The sequence below is a fragment of the Ananas comosus genome, linkage group 7 (assembly GCF_001540865.1).
Source record: "Ananas comosus cultivar F153 linkage group 7, ASM154086v1, whole genome shotgun sequence".
NCBI classification, from domain to species: Eukaryota; Viridiplantae; Streptophyta; class Magnoliopsida; order Poales; family Bromeliaceae; genus Ananas; species Ananas comosus.
This window is the reverse complement of record NC_033627.1, coordinates 6782060-6801431: the sequence shown is the minus strand read 5'-3', so window position 1 is coordinate 6801431 and position 19372 is coordinate 6782060.

Sequence of the window (19372 nt, the reverse complement as noted above, 5' to 3'; positions counted from 1 at the left end):
ATTTTTAAATTAATATTATTTTTCATAAAAACCACTAAATTTTTTAAAAAATCATTATCATTCAAACTCTACCATTTTCGATGAAAATGTAAAAAAGTGAAAATCATCCACACCACTTTGGGAGCATAGTAGATTACACATAAATATATTGCTTTGGTAGAAAATCATATAACAAATCCTGCTATAATATTGACAAATAATAGTCTTTTAAACTTTAGGGCACGTTTGGTTCGCACTATGAAAGATTACTAGGAGTAAAAAGATATTCGAGAATCTTATTTCTATTTATCCTATTACTAAGAATGTGGCATTCATGTGATTGGTTCGCACGGTCATATTATTTAGTCATGTTATTTAAGTTTACAAAAAATATACAATTAATTAATTTATTTTTTTTTTAATAAATTTTAGATAATGCTACCAAAATTTCAACATCTTTTTAGAAAAAATGGAGAGAAAATATAGGTTAGAGAGAGAGAGCATAATTAAATAATAGGAAGAGAAATAGAGTCGAGATTAGAGGGAGCGTGAGAGTTGAAATTTTAGAAAAAGAGGGAAAGAGAGAGCTTAGTTTAGAGAGAGAAAAAGAGTTGAAGTTTAGAGAGAAAAAGATAAGTTTAGAAAGAGATATGATGTTAGAGTGTAAAAGATAATAATACTAACTAGCCTGCGGGTAGGGAGAAAGAAAAAGATTAGACATATTATGATTACCCAATTCATTAATATGAGGATGCCCACTCTCCCGCAAGGGAATGAGATTAGTACATTGGGATGAATCTCATTCCCAAGTGAATCTAATATTACCAACTAGATTACTTAGCGCCTTTAGCCAAACACCGTCATATTTTTTTATTCCCATTGCATTACTAGGAATCTTAAAAAGATAGTGCGAACCAAATGCACCCTTAGGGCATGTTTGGTTCGTATTATGAAAGATTACTATGAGTAAAAAAATATCCGAGAATCTTATTGCTATTCATCCTATTACTAAGAATGTGGCATTCATGTGTTTGGTTCGCACGGTCATATTATTTAGTCATGTTATTTAAGTTTACAAAAAATATACAATTAATTAATTAATTTTTTTTAATAAATTTTAGATAATGCTACAAAAAATTTCAACATTTTTTTAGAAAAAATAGAGAGAAAATATAGGTTAGAGAGAGAGAGCATAATTAAATAATAGGAAGAGAAATAGAGTCGAGATTAGAGGGAGTGTGAGAGTTGAAATTTTAAGAAAAGAGGGAAAGAGAGAGCTTAGTTTAGAGAGAGAAAAAGAGTTGAAGTTTAGAGAGAAAAAGATAAGTTTAGAGAGAGATATGATGTTAGAGTGTAAAAGATAATAATACTAACTAGTCTGCGGGTAAGGAGAAAGAAAGAGATTAGACATATTATAATTACCCAATTCCTTAATACGAGGATACCACTCTCCCGCAAGGGAATGAGATTAGTACATTAGGATGAATCTCATTCCCAAGTGAATCTAATATTACCAACTAGATTACTTAGTGCCTTTAACCAAACACCGTCATATTTTCTTATTCCCATTATATTACTAAAAATCTTAAAAAAATAGCGCGAACCAAACGCACCCTTAGTGCCATCCTCATTTTGCCAAGTCTTTACTCTGTCGAACAGTGTATTTTTCGACACCGCCCGTGTCTGGTATTTTATTGTGCCATATAAAAGAAGCCGTAAATTGCAGCTAAAATTTTAATCATAAAATCTCTAACCCGAAAGCTTTTGCAGTATGGACTACTTTACGCATTACAGACAAATTACTTTATAAATGCGACAAAAAAGTATGATAAAAATATAATTTATGTGTTCATATATCATATCACATTCTATATGTCATGATGAGTCAAATCCACTAGTAAAATATAGAGAATTATTTGTCTATTTAATTACTGTTGTCCAAATTTTATTTTGCTGACTAGCGAAAAATGGGCCCCAATGGGCCCCAATACGAAGCGGTCTTCAAGCCGATAAGTTATATTTTTCATAATGACCAAATTGCCCCTAAACATTTATTAGGGGCAATTTGACCTATCCTAAATGTAGCTATTTTCTCTCTCTCTCTCTCTCTCTCTCTCTCTCATGAACGTCTTCTTCGTTCGATGGTAGATGTCCGCTTACCATCGTATTATGGTAGACTACTGAAATACCTGCGCGATACTACGGTTATAAAAATATTTTTATAATAAATTTTATTTTTTTTAATATTTTTATATAGTTTTATAAGTCTAATTATTAATTAAATAAAAATTATATAAAAATAATNAATGTTTTCGAATGGTTTTTATGAATGAATGAAATAGAGTTTAAAAACAAAAGCTTCCGTGTGGGGAGCACTTTTAAATAGGATGATTGTTGTACTGTGCATTGCATCATCCAGCGCCTAAGGAGTGCTTAGAGGCATGCATCATTCTAAGAATTGTTAGCTGTATGAAAATGCATATCATGCTTGGGTTGTTGATTGGTAAATGTAGGTTGTGGTTGTGATCCTGTTGTATCGTTGGTACGCCGTGCAAATACAAAGGAGACTCTGCCCGAGTGGACAGAGGAACTTTGTATTTGTGGCGGGTCTGTACGTCGCGTGGGCCAGGTTGAAAAAAAAAAAAAAAATGGCACGTTTTCCGCAACTCGGTTTTTAAAAGGCTTTTAAAATCGGCCCCGGGGCGTGACATATAGCTTCTCAAAGCTTGATAAACCCCAAACCCCACATCCGTGATCTCTCTGTCGAGCTCTTCTGCTCTCCTTCCCAAACCCTAAAACCCCAACCTTTCCTCTTCCTCCGCACCCTCCCTCGCTGCCGCCCCTCCGATCGGCGGCGCCTCCTCTCCGCCGGCCCCGCCATCGTCCAGGCGGCGGTGGCCATCTAGAAGGAGACCCCGGAGGAGGAGCGGCCGGAGACCTTCCTCCACATGGCGGACCTCGCTATCGCCACGTTCGTGGGCGCGCGGTTCGAGCGGATGATCCGCGAGGCCCTTGACGAGGTGTGCGCGGCGCTCAAGACCGCGGACAGGGGCGCCGCGTTCAAGGAGGATGTGTGGTCGCGCCCATTTACAATAATTTCAAATTTTTATACGACCCCCACTCCTAACCTCGATCACTCCTTTCTCGAAAAAATGTAAGAACTCTATAAGTTTTTAATTTTTACCCACCGCATCGCGTGAATTCCTACACTATATACATCATTGCTAAACTAAAAATATAACTAAAATATCTCTATTTCCGATATAGTGACAACTCATTCTTTTTTATACTATTCATGAAAATTTAGGCATGGAATGGAGTTTAATATCTAAATTTTTTTCTACAGTTTTATTTATTTATTTATTTATACAGAATCTACCCGCTGCAACGCGCGGGTGCCTTCACTAGTATATATAGAGCGAGAGGGAGAGTAAAGGAGGGTTCGGGGTTGGGACACTTGTCACCTTTTGGTCCCTCCAAACCCTCCTTTAATGTAGAAAGAATAGATATCCATTTACCTTTGTATTTCGATAATAGAGCTTTCGAGCCGATAATCCATAACGTTAAATATGAATAAGAGTATTTAAAATTTTTAAAATTGAATTTTATAATTTTTTAACATTTTGTATCTTACGATTAAAATATTTTAAAATTGATAATTTATAACGGTCGATATGAAATACTTGCTAATATAACAAAAATTAAGAGAGTGTTTGGCCTAGCTTCTCAAAAATGATTCTAAACCCAAAATCAATTTTGAGTTTAGTAGAGCGTTTGGAAACGACATATGAAAAATCTGATTTTTTTTTTTAAAATCAGAAAACTGATTTTGAAGGCCCCAGAAGCAAAAGCAGACAAAATCTACTTCTCCAAAACTGATTCTAATTTTGGATTCAAACTTAAAATTTTTATTTTTATTTTAGATTTAATTTCAAATTTTAAATTTTAAAATTACAAGTTTTAATTTTCAAATTACAAAATTTAAATTTAAAATTTAAAATTTAAAATTTAAAATTTAAATGTTTAAATACATTTGAAAATTAAAAATAAGAAAATAAAAATAAAAATTAAAATTAAAAATTTAAATTTAAATTAAAATGTTTAAAATTAAAATTCAAAAATTCAAAATTAAAATTAAAATTATAAAAGTTTAAAATTTAAAATTCAAAATCAAATTCAAAATTCAAAATTCAAAATTTAAAATCAAAATTCAAAATTTCAAATTAAAATTTAAAATTTAAATTTAAAATTAAAATTTAATTAAAAATCTGAATTATAATTAAATTTTAAATTTTAAAATTTGAATTTGACCAATTTCAAATATTAAATTTAATTGAAAATTTAAATTTAGATTTTAAATTTGAAATTTAAAATATAAATTCATATTCAAAAATTAAAAATTTAAATTTACATTTAAAAATTTCTAATTTAAAATTTTAAAATTTTGAAATTTCAAATTTATTTTTTATACAAATTTGAAAATTAAAAATTATACTTTTAATTCAAATTTAAAATTTTAATTTTAATTCAAATTTTAATTTTAATTTTAAATTATTTTAAAAAGAAATTAGTAAAAATATTAATATATATAATCATTAAAATTTTTTTAGCAAACAATTGTAAAAAATCACTTCAGAAAAATAACTTTTGCCTAAACTCAGCCAAACGCTTTACAGCTTTTCACCAAAATCAATTCTTTAAACTAAACTCACTTATGCAGAAAACACTTTTCCAGAAGTTAGGCCAAACATGCCCTAAAATTGGTTGAACTTTTGATAGAAAATTCTATTTATTATCTAGATATAAATCAATAACTTTGACCTTAAATTAAAGAATCCTATCATCTATTTTTTGAAGATCGTTTAATTTTGATTGTTCATTTTATACCCGCTTGATGGACTTTAATATAATTTTAAAAATTATGAAATTTATTTTTAAAAAATTTTAAATGCTTTAAATTATATTTAATGATATGATCATCAATTTGGAAGCATCACTATCAAAAAGGCTTATGAGGATAAAATGCTTTATACTCATAAAAATATAGTATCCCAACTATAAATTTCACGAAGCTTACAGAAATAGTAGAGAGCTAAGAGTATTGAACACTTCAAACTCGAATCAATTGATGGATTGTCACGCCCCGGGCGGATTTTTAAAGCCTTTTTGTAATAGATACTATTTTAGAAATCAGAATTGCGGAAAACGTGCCATTTTTTTTTTGAATTCAACTTAGCCCTTGTGGCGTACAGATCTGCCACAAGCACAATGTTTCTCTGCTCACATGGACAGAGTCTCCTTTATATTTGCACGGCATACCCAACGTACCCAACGATAACAATAATAGGATCACAACTCACAACCTATATTCACTAATTCACAAACAATTGATGCGATGCAATTGCATACAGCTAGCGATCCTTAAAGATGATATATCCTCTAAACACTCTTTAGGCGCTGGATAATGCGATGCACATTACAACAATCATGCTATTTAAAAGTACTCCATATACGGAAGCTTTATTTTTAAACTCTATTTGTTCATCCATGAAAATTATTCGAAAATCTTTTAAAACTGTTTCCCACTCAGAAACTCCATTTTCGAAAATCGACTATCTAGAGGGATAAAAAATCACAACGCATGAATATATAAATTCAAATACTGAAGATTCATAAAACTCCGTTGCATGCATAATAGAAAGCATCAACTCATACAAGTTCTGTGAGATCCCTGGTGTTTGGCGGTAAAGACTTGTCGACAGTTCTGGAGAGTGTCGGGACAAGCCTGAGTCTTGTTGGCGCGAAATAGACGCAAAACGAACTTTGTGCGACGCGGGAGCAGCATTTAGCAAGAGAATATGCAAATAGCATGTTTCTCTGCTTGCCGTACCGGTACAGCCAGCAGGGTGTACCGGTACACTGCACAGGCTGCGCGCAGATTGCTCTCGAGTTTGCTTCTTGTACCGGTACGTGGGCCCGTGTACCGGTACACTAGGGTAGGTGAGAGGGCAATTGGGTCTTTTCTCATCTCGTTTATGTCACCCACATACTCCCTTACTATTTACAGGTGTGAGGGAGAGCTGAGAGTAGATTTTGCTTGCTTCCCTCTCTCCCTCTAGCTAGACCGATCGTGGAGGAGCTCGGGTGGAGTATTTCGTCGCCGACGTCGTGCCGCGGAGCCATTTGAGCGCGCGCTTGTTGCCGGTAGCATCGCGAGGAGGCCGGACAGAGTGCGTTTTCGCTGTTCTCGACGTCGCGCCGGTGCTAGAGTCGCTGTTGAGGTGAGATGTTCATCAATACCTCCAACCTTGGCAAGTTTTTATCACTTCCGAGCTCAAGGATGTTGTTTCGCAGATTTCCTGCGTCGACCGTTGACGTTTCGGCTCGTGTGCGACGTAGGAGCGTCGGATTGCAGCGAGACTTGGTTGTTGGATTCAGGACTTCGAGAGGAATCCACAAAGCCCAAGATCGTCAATTTTGGTGAAGGTTAGCTTGGTCGAAACCCTGTTCCACTTTGCTGCTGTTGTTTTGAGCAGAATTGGTATTTATTCTGGTTTCTATGTCTAGATCCGTGGAGTGTTGTTGTCGCTGGTTCGTTGGGTTGCACCGAGCTTGGCAGGGACTCCGGTGACCTTTTTCACTGCCAGGGATTAGCCTTTGAGGTGGGTTTTATCGGGTTTACTCCTAAGTGAATATTAGTAAACATGTATAGTTTTCGATTGTTTATACTTCGTACTGGCTTAAATTCATTGAGTAGCATATTGACTGAAATCTGAATTTGAAGCATGTGTGGAATTTTAGTTAAACTATACATGTTGGATTTGAAAATTTAATTAGGAGAAAACCAGCGATTTGGACCTGTCACCTGTTTACACTACCTTATTTAGCTCTAGGAGCCGTTGTAATTTTGTATCGTCGCAGTATCGAGGCGGCGGATACCCCAGGTAGTTTAGATTTTAGTTACGCTCGTGCTGGGATGCCGAGTATATTTTTTTACAGTAGCGTTCAGGGGTTCCGGATTGTTGGGTGCCGTAAGGGTGGACGGTGGACCCATATCGCCTTTTTGGCGTCGGATTGTGCTGAGGGCCCGTGACTGTGGGTTGTTAGACCAGTTAGTGTCGGTTACTTGGACTTTGGCTGGAGAGAGCCTGATTGAGCTGGACAAAGATACGTTGCATACTCGGTTGGGCAGCTCCCACGAGTGCCACTCCGGAGACTGGTGTTGTGCTTTCGCGTTGGTGTCGTTCATGCCGGCTAGACTTGCTCTCCACGGACTGATAGTGTGGAGGTAGCTGGATAGTCTCAACTGGGCGGGCCGGGTGTGTTCACACTCCCTAGGACGGGTATGTTTACAGTCCCTAAAGAGAATGGGTCAGGATTGACATTACTACAGTAGGTCAGCTTAGAGCATAATAGTGTAATGAATGGTAGCTGTAGATTTTATTCCAGCATTTATTACTATCTTTGCTCCCTTCTGTAGACTTAGTGGGTGGACCGATGATGTTGAGGGCGGCACCCACTGAGGACTACTTGTTTTTACAGTGGTTCTCACGCCCTGTTGTTACCCCGTTTTTGCAGAGCCATTGTCTTCGGCTGCTGCTGTTGCCGATCAGGATCGAGGCAAGGGCGTCGCAAGTTAGAGCCCTACCCGACGAGCCGAGCTAGAGGTGCCCCTACAGCAGGTAGTTGTTTTTGGTTGGAGTTCATGTACATACATATATTTAACTCGGCAATGCGAGTAATTTTGTTTCTTGGTTTTGGCGTATGTATATGGAACTCGGTTTGTTTTATTACCGATTCTTCTAGCAGCTCTATACTAGTATTTGTAGTATTGTATGATTTACAGGTACATCTATCACTTCCTATACAGGAAAAATTCCTTTGTATACGGCGAATTTGTCGGCGTGCCCGGGAAACGAGTAATCCGGGGCGTGACAGATTAAGTTGGTATCAGAGCTTAGCATTAGGTCGTGGGGACCTGGGAAACCTAAGTTGGCAAGCCTTAGGAAGGCAAGACGCGAGAGGCGTAATTTATTGCGAAAGTTAATGATTAATTATTCTAACTCCTCCTAGAGTGGAGTGAGTGATTGAAGGAGTGCCTATTTTGGTTTGAGAAATTATGTTGGCTACAGACAACATAATTTTGGAGGAAAGCAGGAGCTGCCTTCCAGACTTTCGATGATTGGGTCGAGATTGTTTGTACTTCATCTGACCCCGATCTGTTCCTTTCAGCTATGTATCGTCGCCGAGGTCGACCGTCGTTGCGAAAGCATGCCTAGTTGTCGCAAGATCGTGCGGGACCTTCCGAGATGCCTGAGCATGCAGAGCCGAGTGCCCGGCAGGAGCAGAGTGTTCGACCAGAGGCGAGTGCATCCCCAGACTTGAGTGCATAGTTAGCCGCCCTGACAGAGGTGACGAGGCTGCAGGGGGAGTTGTTGGAGAGGATGTGCGAGAGGCTAGCTTCGGCCCAGAGTTCAGCACCGAGGGCACCAGAGTCGTTTGTTCCACCTCCGACTGCCCCAGTGACAGCTCCAGCTACAGCAGTCCCTCCGCCAGCAGCAGTTCCAGTAGCGCCAGTTGCGCCTGCTAGGGGGCTAGTACAGTTGACAGAGGCCGAGCAGGAGCGGTGGACGGAAAGGTTGGCTTGATTTCGCCATTTTAATCCACCGATTTTCGATGGCAGTTGCACTGAGGCCTGGATTGTTGAGAGATGGGTCAGTGCGATGGAGAAGTTATTTGATGATCTGTTCATTCCTGATGGAGAGCAGGTGTCTTTGGGAGTCCATTGCTTGGCAGGTGATGCCCACGCCTGGTGGAGGAGAGTGAGGAGAGAACAGGGACTGGTAGCGTTGCAGCTCAGATGGGATGAGTTTTATGGCATGCTGTTTGGGATGTTTTTTTTCCAACAGTGTGAAATAGAAGCTCGAGGAGGATTTAAAGAGGATTCAGCAGGAGGATCGTCTAGTACAGGAGTACATTCGAGAGTTTACTCGACTCCTGAACTGTGTGCCATTTGTGGCTAGGAACGAGGCACACAGGGTCTATCTGTTTGAGCAGGGGCTGAGACGCGACATATTCAGGTTGGCGTGGACGCAGAGGTCGAGAACTCTGGATGCGTCCATAGAGCAGGCCTTGTAGGTAGAGAGAGGTGAGGTGTCACTACAGGAGAGGACTCAGGCCGTGGGGCAGAGTCAGGATAGGAAGCGCCTCTTTTCAGATGATGCTGGACAGCCGAGCAGCAGGCGTCCGCCGAGGCCTCCACGATCACGTTCTCAAGGTCGTGGGCCTTCGGGGCGTTAGTGTCCCAGGGGATTCCGTCAGCAGGGACAGACTCAGAGGACACCGCAGTGTGTGATCTGCGGGGGATCACACTGGCCCCGGCAGTGCGAGCAAAGAGAGGGCAGGTGTTATGGTTGCGGTCAGCCGGACATATGAGGTCAGCTTGTCCCCGTGCAGCATCACCTGCGCCATCCACTGCATCAGCGCAGCCGGTATCTCAGTCGTCTTTTGGAGCAGCTTCGAGCTTCCGCCAGGAGGACAAATCGTTTATGCAGCGTCAGGACAAGTGGCGACAGCAGGCTCCGAGCGGCAGGGTCTATGCAGCCCAGGTGGAGGACTCTTCAGCAGCTGACCGAGTGGTGGCAGGTATCATTTTCATTTCTGGTATTAGAGCTCGTACTCTTTTTGATACTGGTGCCTCGCATTTTTTTGTTAGCCGAGCATTTGCATTGTTTTATGGTCTAGAGTTAGGAGTATTGTCACAGGCACGAGAGGTGCAGATCCCGGACCATGTTTTCCAGGTTGCAGAGTGTAGTTGGTCGTGTCCGGTGCAGTTAGACTCGTGGAGCATGCCCGCAGACCTGTTGGTGTTAGGGCAGCTGCAGGACTTCGACGTTGTACTCGGTATGGATTGGCTGGCGCGCTACTATGCTACGATCGATTGTGGGGCGAGGACAGTGACGTTCCATGAGCCAGGACAGGAGGAGTTTACTTTTAGAGGCTGCAGGAGTACACTGTTTGCGACTTGGATATCTTCGGCGAGGGCTCGACAGCTGATGAGTAGAGGATGTGTTGCCTTTCTGGCGACTATTGTTGAGGTACCTACGTCGGCGCCGGGACTCGAGGATATTTCTGTAGTCCGTGAGTTTTCAGATGTATTTCTCCCTGAGTTGACGACGATGCCGCCGGAGAGAGAGATTGAGTTTGTGATTGATGTAGTGTCTGGAACTGCACCAATCTCAAAGATACCCTATCGGATGGCACCGGCTGAGCTAAGAGAACTAAAGGCGCAGCTTGAGGATTTGATGGATAAGGGGTATGTTAGATTCAGTATATCACCTTAGGAACCGTCGGTGTTATTTGTAAAGAAGAAGGATGGTTCGCTCAGGTTGTGCGTGGATTACCGAGAGCTGAATAAGGTGACCATCAAGAACAAGTATCTTTTGCCGCGCATTGATGACCTGTTTGATCAGCTATAAGGATCTTGTGTCTTCTCGAAGATTGATCTCCAGTCCGGTTACCACCAGCTGAGGGTGAGGGCCGAGAATGTTCCCAAGACGCTTTTCGGACTCGGTACGGGCATTATGAGTTTACAGTGATGCCTTTTGGACTGACGAATGCCCCTGCATCATTTATGGATTTGATGAACAGAGTGTTCAAGCCGTTCTTGGATAGGTTTGTGGTAGTCTTCATAGATGATATCTTGATATACTCCCGAAGCGATGTCGAGCACGAGGGGCACTTGAGGACTGTGCTACAGCTTCTGAGAGAGAAGAAGTTGTATGCCAAGTTAAAGAAGTGCGAGTTCTGGTTACGGGAGGTTGCTTTCTTGAGCCACGTGATATCAGCAGAAGGAGTAGTAGTTGACCCGAAGAAGATTGATGCGATTCGGGGTTGGCCCAGACCGACGACGGTGACAGAGGTGAGGAGTTTTCTTGGAATAGCAGGATATTACCGTCGGTTTGTAGAAGGCTTTGCGAAGTTTTCCACACCCCTCACTCGATTGACGCGAAAGGGGATTAGATTCATCTGGAGTGAGGATTGTCAGAGGAGCTTTGATGAGTTGAGACAGAGGTTGATGTCAGCTCCTATCCTTGCCCTTCCTGTGATGGGGGAAGGATTTGTGATCTACAGTGATGCATCGCACAGTGGACTGGGTAGTGTGCTAATGCAGCATGGTAGGGTAATTGCCTATGCTTCACGGCAGTTAAAGAATTATGAGAAGAATTATCCTATGCATGACTTGGAGCTTGCCGCGGTAGTCTTTGAGCCGAGCTAGAGGTGCCCCTACAGCAGGTAGTTGTTTTTGGTTGGAGTTCATGTACATACATATATTTAACTCGCCAGTGCGAGTAGTTTTGTTTCTTGGTTTTGGCGTATGTATATGGAACTCGGTTTGTTTTATTATTGATTCTTCTAGCAGCTCTATACTACTGTTTGTAGTATTGTATGATTTACAGGTACAGCTATCGCTTCGTATATAGGAAAAATTCCTTTGTATATGGCGAATTTGTCGGCGTGCCCGGGGAACGAGTAATCCGGGGTGTGACAAGTTCACGATTGTTCACGCAATAACAATGATCATCTAACTGAACCATTTTATTATTTAAACTGTTAAATGCGGAAAGAAAAATAACTAGGGTGACGACCGCTACTGCAGCCTAGCTACGACGTATTCCCATCACGCCAAGAATCAACTCCTTACCCGTGCTACCTGGGGAAATGGGGGGTGAGAAACCACAACAAGGTTTCCAAGTGGATAAACCAGATCGAAATACACGACAAAGGAGTCAACGTGTTGCCTAGACCCGAGGTCCACATATATACAATGTATGCAAGCCTGCTCTACATGTCTACTAACAACTGTTATCATGCAACTATCAAGATATAGATGAACAAATGATAAATAAAGGCAACTGACATGTAGAGACTAAAGTACTGATATGCAAGTGTAATGACAAGGAAGAGGAAAGTGAAATGATCTCACCGATTACCAGCTCAAAGCACCCACCTATATCAGTGTCGCGCCTGTCTCCAAACTGTATACGATCGTCAACCGAACCTACAGAGGGTCCACTGGGTCAGTGTCTAACCTACTAATCTAACATACACAAATCACGAATCCCACACAAAACCTCGGATTTGGTAAAATCGATCACCGTAACTTGCAGAAAGTCCCGACAATCACACCGGGACATCGCTGGGACCCACTAAGTGTCCCGAAACTCACCGACTTGTGCCACGAGTCACCCGTTGTCACAAAACACATCATTTTGGATGTCTTGGCAGCAAACACAAGGTCACACATCAAAACGATTATCGCCGGATAATCGTTTGGATCCGAGTTCTCAAAAGTGTTAATTTTGACACCAGAACCCACCGTCGCTCACCCGTTATCTCCGAACTCACGATATAACAATGGTGACCAACCGACAAGGCTCAACGACAAAACTCAGGGCAATCAAACACCATCGGATGAAATCCGAACCGATACCGCGTTCCGCCGGCGAATTTCGCCGAAAATGCACCGAAATCGATATTCGATTTTCCGCAAGGGCTTCGAACCTTGGACGATCAGTCCAGAGGTCACCTCCCACACAGCGGCTCACTGTCAAAGTTGCGGGAGCGACCTAAAATTCAGTGAACTGCTCTCACTCGGGGTAGACCGCGCCGAAACACAGATTCGAAATTCGCTTATCATAAGTGAGGTGAGCACTGTGATCAGCGCTGACCAACGATCACCGTGCTTATCTCAGGAGGCATCGGGACGGTCTCGGATCGCCGAAATAGTGCAAACAACCCGAAATGCTCAAAAGAATAGCCTAATTAAGCTTACCGGAACAATGAGGCCAGTGCACAGCCGGTGGCAGCCCGGCGGTGGGTGCGCCGGTGGCAAGTGGGTGTGGTCGACGGGGGGGAGGCCCGGGCTCGCGTTGGCCGGCGGCAAGAGGTGGCGGCGGTGGCGGCACTGGAGTAACCCGAGCAGGCACTAAGCAAGCCTCGGGTCAGGCGGCTTCTCCGGCCATGGCGCGGGTTGGGGCGCCTAGGGGCGGTTGGCGATGGATCGCTTGAGGTCGGAGGGGGTTGCGGGGGTTGCCTCGGGCGGTGGCAGTGCGGGGGAAGGGGTGCAATAGCACCTCGGCCCAAATCTTCCTAGGAAGGTCGCAGGGCTGCTGCTGCCACGGCGGCGGCGCTTGGGGACGGCGGCAGTCGGTGGGGAGGGTCGCCGGGGCTCCGGAGGTGTCGCCGGAGGGAGGCTGGAGGGAGAGGAGCGCCCTGCACCACCCTCGGCCAAGATGAACAGGAAGAAAGGTGGTAGAGGAGATGGAGAGGAAGGAAAAGGTGGCAGTGACGACGGCTCGTCAGCTAGGGCTAGATCGGCGGCAGCTGGGAGGCGCGCGGCGCACAAGGGTGAGGGAGGAGAGATGATTGGGGGTAGTAAATGATGTCAAAAAATTATAAAATTTAGTTTTTAAATACTTTTAATAGTGTAGACCAAGCCTAACAGAGCAGATCGTCAATTTGGAAGCCGCATCTTTAAAATCAACTTGGTAGCATGGAGGGTTCCATGCTACCGATAGTATACCAGTCTAGCTCTCTCTCTCTTCTCTCTCTCTCTCTCTCTATATATATATATATATATATAGAATTATGCTACTATACTATCAATAGTACCAAGCCCTTGGTACTATTGAGTTTTCGGTCGCTGGATGAAAGGATGTGCGGTTAGGATGATAGTGGTCCCCGGATAAATTGATAGTTGTCCCCTAGGGTTGAGTGGGTGGTTGGTTTAATAGTATAATCTAATGGGTGGAAATGATCAAAGGGTTGATCTAACGGTAAAAAACTCAATAGTACCAAGGGCTTGATACTATCGATAGTATAGTAGCCGGACTCTATATATATATATATATTCCATCTACTATCCTATTAATAGGATTGAGGATTTTGTCCTATCAAGTCGTTTTGAATGATCGGAGCTTCAAATTCATAATCGGTACCATTGAAATTGATCTACACAATTAAAAATGTTTAGAAACCAAATTTTGTAATATTTAAAAATCGTTATCAAGTTTATCGAAGAGTTTGAAAAATGAACGATTATAAATGAATAACCTCCTTAAAATATAGGTTAGACTTTCTCAATTCATAATCAGAGTTATCAAACATTATCTAAATAGTATAAAAAATTTTCTATAAAAAATTCAAACAATTTGGATTGCTCTGTACCGTTAAACAAGCAAACGGCTCATATAGGCCGTCAAAAATTGTCGATTTTACGACACTTTGATCACCATGTAATAATTTTTAAAATTTATGAAATTTAGTTTCTAGATATTTCAAATACTCTAGATCAACTTCAACGCTCCGATCATCGATTCGAAATCTTTATCATCAAGAACAACTTGATAGGAAAAGTGCTACTATCCTCTTAAGAGGATAGTAGCCCTAGCATATATATATATATATATATATATATATATATATATAGAGAGAGAGAGAGAGAGAGAGAGAGAGAGAGAGAGAAGGTCTTGTATGCTATTTGGAGCATAGAGGCCTCCGTGCTCCTAAGCCGTTTTCGATAATGGAGCTTCCGAATCGACGATCGGCTCTGTTAGACTTGATCTAGCATATTTGAAGTATCTAGAAGATAAATTTTGTAACTTTTCAATATCATTTACCTAACGATCGAAAGGGTTCAAAATCAACGGCTGAAAATAAAAATCTTACAAAAAGTGGTGATATAGCATGAAAATTTTCGATCAAACATATTGATCTTGCTGTAAATAGTATAAAAAAATTTTCTATCAAAATTTCCTCTGATTTGAACACTTCTGCATAGTTAAACTTGCAAACGGTATACATCAACCATTAAAAATTGTTGATTTTAAACCCTTTCGATCACTAGGAAAATGATACTGAAAAATCACAAAAATTATTTTCTAGATAATTCAAATACGCTAGATTAAATCTAACGGAGCCGATCATCGCTTCGGAAGCTCCATCATCGAAAACGGGTTAGGAGCACAGAGGCCTCCGTGCTCCAAATAGCACACAAGACCTACTCTCTCTCTCTCTCTCTCTCTATATATANTCATCCCGGCAAGGCGAACGTGGTGGCAGATGCGTTGAGTAGGAAGGCAGTGCAGAGCCTGAGTTTGATGATCACAGAGCAGAGGCCGTTACTCGAGGAGCTACAGCGGTTGAGGCTCGAGATAGTGTTCCCTGGATCTATAGCGAGACTGATGTCTTTGGTCTTGCAGCCCACTCTGTTGGATAGGATCCGAGATAAACAGAGTGGAGATCCGTACTTGTCGATGATTCGAGAGCAGCTAGACCGGGAACAGGCTGAGGGCTTTTCTGTGGACAGTTCGGGAGTGCTGCGGTACATGGACCGACTGTGTGTGCCTGCGGATTCAGGGATCCGAGAGGACATTCTGAAAGAGGCTCATTGTTCTCCTTATATGGTTCACCCTGGTGGAACCAAGGTGTATAAGGACTTGAAGGCACAGTTTTGGTGGACTGGAATGAAGAGGGACATTGGCAGATTTATGGCTCAGTGTCTGACTTGTCAACAGATAAAGGCCGAGCATCAGGTACCTACTGGCAAGCTTTAGAGTCTGCCAGTGCCCGAGTGGAAATGGGAGCAGATCACGATAGACTTCGTCGTGGGATTACCTAGAGCGTAGGGTGGCTACGATGTGATTTGGGTGATAGTGGACAGACTGACCAAGTCTGCTCACTTCTTACTGGTTCAGACCACCTTGTCCAGTCGCGGAGCTATATCCGGATGAGATTTTTAGGCTGCATGGCGTGCCGATTTTAATCGTATCTGATAGGGATCCGAGGTTTGTGTCACACTTCTGGAGGAGTTTGCAGACAGCCTTGGGTACACAGTTACAGTTCAGCACAGTGTTTCACCTACAGACAGATGGTTAGTCAGAGCGGACAATTCAGACTCTAGAGGACATACTGAGAGCATGCGTCCTGAACTTTGGAGGAGGGTGGTATCGACATTTGAGACTAGCTGAGTTTGCGTACAACAACAGTTATCAAGCGAGCATCCAGATGGCTTCGTTTGAGGCATTGTATGAACGCAGATGTCGATCCCCTTTGTGTTGGAATGATGTAGGTGAAAGGAAGATGTTTGGGCCTGAGATTTTGTTAGAGGCTGAGGAAAAGGTGAGAGTTGTTCGACGACACATTTTGACAGCCCAGAGCCGTCAGAGGAGCTACGCCGATACCAGAAGGCGAGACTTAGAGTTTCAGATTAGAGATCATGTATTCCTCAAAGTCTCGCCGTCCAGAGGGATTCGCCGATTTGGAGTACGTGGAAAGCTTAGTCCATGTTTCGTTGGCCCTTTTGAGGTATTGGAGCGAGTGGGACCAGTTGCTTACAGGATCGCTCTACCCCTGCGAATAGCTGACATTCATGATGTCTTCCACATCTCGGCATTGAGGAGATATGTTTTCGATCATTCTCACGTGATTGACTTCACTAAACTCGAGATTGGCGAGGATCTGAGATACGAGAGCGACCGTTGCGGATTCTTGCTCGAGAGACGAAAGAATTGCGCAACCGAGTCATCCTGTATGTGAAGGTGCAGTGGAATAATCACGAGGAGCGGGAGGCGACTTGGGAGCTTGAGACGGTGATGAGGGAGTCCTATCCCTACCTGTTCGATGCCCAGAGCTGAGGTATACTTAAGTTTCGCGGACGAAACTTTTTGTAGTAGAGAAGAGTGTGAGATCCCTGGTGTTTGGCGGTAAAGGCTTGTCGACAGTTCTGGAGAGTGTCGGGACAAGCCTGAGTCTTGTTGGCACGAATAGACGCAAAACGGACTCTGTGCGACGCGAGAGCAGTATTTAGCAAGAGAATCTGCAAATAGCAGGTTTCTCTGCTTGCCGTACCAGTACAGCCAGCAGGGTGTACCGGTACACTGCACAGGCTACGAGCAGACTGCTATCGGGTTTGCATCTTGTACCGGTACGTAGGCCCGTGTACCGGTACACCAGGGTAGGTGAGAGGGCAATTGGGTCTTTTCTCACCTCGTTTATGTCACCCACATACTCCCTTATTATTTACAGGTGTGAGGAGAGCTGAGAGGAGATTTTGCTTGCTTCCCTCTCTCTCTAGCTAGACCGATCGTGGAGGAGCTCGGGTGGAGTATTTTGTCGCCGACGTCGTGCCGCGGANAAAAGTGTCGCTATAGACCGTTTTTGTTGTAGTGAGAATACTATTAATAGCATCAAGCTATTGGTGCTATTAATTTTTTAGCCCTTGAATTGAAAAATATGTGGTTCGGATGATGTGGGCCCTCTAGGGTTGAGTTAGTGGTTGGTTGAATAGTATAATCTAACGGGAAAAAATAATCAAAGGATTAAATTTAATGGTGGAAAATTCGATAGCACCAAATCCTTGGTGCTATCGATAGTATTCTAGTTGGACTATATATATATATATATATATATATATATATATATATATATATATATACACACACATACTATGCTGTTGGAAGTTTAGAAGATCTGGTGCTTTCGACTTTTTGGCTCATAGATCAACGTTGCTCTTTGATCATTTCTAACTTTTGAATTAATACTATTATCATATGGGGACCACTTAACCCTAGGGTTACTACTCAACCCTAAGGCGGACCGCAATCATCCCACCATACATTCTTGATCTAAGGGTCCAAAAATTGAAAAAATCAAATCCTCTATACTTCCGATACTATAATAGTTCTACACTATATATATATATATATATATATATATATATATATATATATATATAGTTGAGCTAGCTAGAATACTCCCAAAAGCACTAGAAGGTGGTGCTTTTAAGTTTTTAACTATTGGATGGAGAGACGTGAGGTTGGGATGATGGTGGTAGATGATGGTAGGTGAAATCCAAGCACTATTAGTAATCAAGGAGTAGATCCCTTATATATATATATATATATATATATAATTGAGCTCCTATGATTTTAAAAGTACCAAGTTATTGGTGCTTGTAGATTTTTAGCCGTTGGATTTAGGAATGCGTGGTTAGGATGATGTGGGCCCCCTAGGGTTGAGTAAGTGGTTGGTTGAATAGTATAATCTAACGGTTAAAAATAATCAGAGGAGTAGATCTAATGGTAAAAAATTTACAAGCACCAAATACTTGGTACTTTTACAAGCACCATAGCCGGACTATATATATATATATATATATATATATATATAGAACTAGGCTAGAATACTATCAGTAGCACCAACCTATTGGTGCTGTTGATTTTTTAGCCCTTGGATTGAGAAATCGGTGGTTAGGATGATGTGGGTTCCCTAGGGTTGAGTAAGTGGTTGGTTGAATAGTATAATCTAACGGGTAAAAATAATTAGAGGGTTAAATCTAACGGTGGAAAACTTGATAGCACCAAATCCTTGGTGCTATCGATAGTTCCACAGCCGGACTCTCTCTCTCTCTCCCTCTCTCTCTCTCTGTCACGCCCCGGGACCCAGCGGAAGCCCGCCCGGCGCGTGCCCAGACCCGCCATATGTCTACAACATATAAGGCGTCTAAAAACAACAATAATAAAAGCAATGTTAAAAGGCATCTAGAAGTATCAGAGCATGATAAATGTCTAAATGCTACAACAAAGGATAAGGAAAAACTGTAAATCCACTAAATAAGACATAAGGTAAATACAATAGGAAATCCCAAATACAAGTGCTATAGGTAGATACATAGGTAGTCTCTATACATGGATACAGAAACTCTCACTCACTCTCAACTACAAAAAGAAGAGTAAACCACCTAGGCAGAGTACCGCTTCTCGCTAGCTAGCTAAGCGATCCCCTTGCCGCGATCCCGTGCCTCCGCCGGTGCAGAAGGCTCTGAAAAGGAAACCATAAAACAGGGCGTGAGAACTATTAAATATAGTTCCCAGTGGGCAATTACTGACTTCAGTGAATGCACCACAAGGCCCAAGGCTACAAGAGATGTTAGTGACTATAAATGTAGAAAAACGAAAGGTAAGTAAAATGTAACTTACTACGACATGATATCTCTACTTAGCATAAATAGCATAAGTATGAAGCAACTATGCATGAAGTATAAGTCTCCAACTATCATAACGTTCACAATGCGAAATAGTAAAGTTCCGTTGTTTACTATTCTAGTCAATGTCCAAATAATACTCTAAGTCGTCATCTGTCCACATGTCATATTGAATACTCAAGTCGAATCTGAAGAGACCCACCCGAAGGCTGTCTATGGCCCTGAGACCCACCCGAAGGCTGTCTGGCCGGTGCCGAGCCTAATGGCCCCGTGGTAGTCAACATCCCCACCCTAGGAATGAGCCTGGCCCACGGCAATCCACTTCGGCGCCCAATCCCGCACGGCGAA